A 2,784-nucleotide genomic window follows, 5' to 3' on the forward strand; every position below is an offset into this window, starting at 1 on the left:
AATATATATGGTGCTGAGGAGAACACCATCACCTTCCTCCGGAATACAATGCAAAACTGGAAGACAGTGCTTACATGCTCTGGAAAACAGCTTGCCGACGTAAATATCAGGAGAGGAATCTTCCAAGGGGACTCTCTATCTCCACTACTCTTCATAGTAGCTATGATCCCCATGTCAAGAGTGCTAGAGAAGATTGAAGTCGGGTATCAACTCAAGAAAGGAGGCAGCAGAATTAACCATCTAATGTTCATGGATGACATAAAGCTGTTCGGGAAAAATGCTGAGGAAATCGACATGCTAATCCAGACTGTTAGAATTGTGTCAGGAGACATCAAGATGGAGTTTGGGATAGAAAAATGTGCTCTAGTTAGCATGGAGAAAGGAAAAGTAACAAGAACTGAAGGGATTAAGCTACCAGATGGAAATGTCATCAAAGATATAGATGAAACAGGCTACAAATACCTCGGTATAATGGAAGGAGAAACAATAAAACACAATGAAATGAAGGAAATGATTAGAAACGAATACTCAAAGAGAATGAAAGCTATACTCAAGTCAAAGCTCAACTCTGGAAACATGGTGAAGGCCATAAATACTTGGGCAGTGCCAGTAGTCCGGTACAGCGCTGGAATAGTGGAGTGGAAGAAGTCAGAGCTTCGCAATATAGATAGAAAAACAAGGAAGGTATTGACTATGTATCAAGCTCTACATCCAAGAGCCAACGTCAACAGGCTGTATATACCTAGAAGTGAAGGAGGAAAAGGTCTAATAAGCATAGAAGACTGCGTCAACATCGAATGCAGAGCGTTAGGCCAATACATAAAGAACAGTGATGACGAATGGCTAAAGAATGTATGGGATGAAGGCTTAATAAAGGAAGATGAAAATCCAGAAGTATACAGAGAAAGGACAGGAAAGAAGAGATTAGAAGAATGGCTGAGCAAACCAATGCATGGGCAATTCATGAGACAGACTGGAGAATTAGCCACTAAAGAATCATGGCAGTGGCTACAAAGAGGAGAACTGAAGAGTGAGACAGAAGGAATGATAATGGCCGCTCAAGATCAGGCCCTTAGGACAAGGTATATTCAGAGAGCAATAGACGGAACAAACATCTCGTCAAAGTGCAGAAAATGTATGGAAAAAGAAGAAACTATAAATCACATTGCCAGTGAATGCTCAGCACTTGCTCAAAACCAATACAAGAAACGGCATGATACGGTGGCTAAGGCTCTCCATTGGAGTCTGTGCAGAAAACATCAAATACCATGCAGCAGCAAATGGTATGAGCACCAGCCACAAGCCGTAGTAGAGAATGACCAGGCGAAGATACTCTGGGACTACGGCATCAGGACGGACAGGGTGATACAAGCACATCGACCAGATGTTACTCTGGTCGACAAATCAAAAAATAAGGTATCTCTCATAGATGTTGCTGTGCCGTGGGACTCAAGAGTGGAGGAAAAAGGAAGAGAGAAAATAGAAAAGTATCAAGATCTGAAACTGAAATTGAGGAGGCTATGGAACATGGAAGTGGAAGTAGTGCCCATAATCATAGGAGCACTCGGGACAATCCCAAAGTCTCTGAAAAGGAACTTGGAAAATGTAGGATCGGACATAGCACCAGGATTGGTTCAGAAAAGTGTGCTACTTGAAACAGCACACATAATAAGGAGAGTGATGGACTCCTAAGGTAACTGGATGTGACCTGGAATCCCACACTATAAATTACCAGTCAGTGATGACTGTGAATAGCAAAAAAAAAAAAAAAAAAAAAAAAAAAAAAAAAAAAAAAAATAATAATAATAATAATAATAATTATTATTATTATTATTATTATTATTATTATTATTATTATTATTATTATTATTATTATTATTATTATTATTATTATTATTATTATTAATAATAATATTATTAAAATTATTATTATTATTATTATTATTATTATTATTATTATTATTATTATTATTATTATTATTATTATTATTATTATTATTAAAATTATTATTATTATTATTATTATTATCATTATTATTATTATTATTAATAATAATATTATTAAAATTATTATTATTATTATTATTATTATTATTATTATTATTATTATTATTATTATTATTAATAATATTATTAAAATTATTATTATTATTATTATTATTATTATTATTATTATTATTATTATTAATAATATTATTAAAATTATTATTATTATTATTATTATTATTATTATTATTATTATTATTATTATTAATAATATTATTAAAATTATTATTATTATTATTATTATTATTATTATTATTATTATTATTATTATAATAATAATAATAATAATAATAATAATAATAATAATAATAATAATAATAATAATAATAATAATAATAATAATAATAATAATAATAATAATAATAATAATGATTTTAATAATATTATTAATAATAATAAAATAATAATAATAATAATAATAATAATAATAATAATAATAATAATAATAATAATAATAATAATAATAATAATAATAATAATAATAATAATAATTATTATTATTATTATTATTATTATTATTATTATTATTATTATTATTATTATTATTATTATTATTATTATTATTATTAATAATAATATTATTAAAATTATTATTATTATTATTATTATTATTATTATTATTATTATTATTATTAATAATATTATTAAAATTATTATTATTATTATTATTATTATTATTATTATTATTATATTATTATTATTATTATTATTATTATTATTATTATTATTATTATTATT

This window comes from Palaemon carinicauda, unplaced genomic scaffold (assembly GCF_036898095.1).
Source record: "Palaemon carinicauda isolate YSFRI2023 unplaced genomic scaffold, ASM3689809v2 scaffold3427, whole genome shotgun sequence".
NCBI classification, from domain to species: domain Eukaryota; kingdom Metazoa; phylum Arthropoda; class Malacostraca; order Decapoda; family Palaemonidae; genus Palaemon; species Palaemon carinicauda.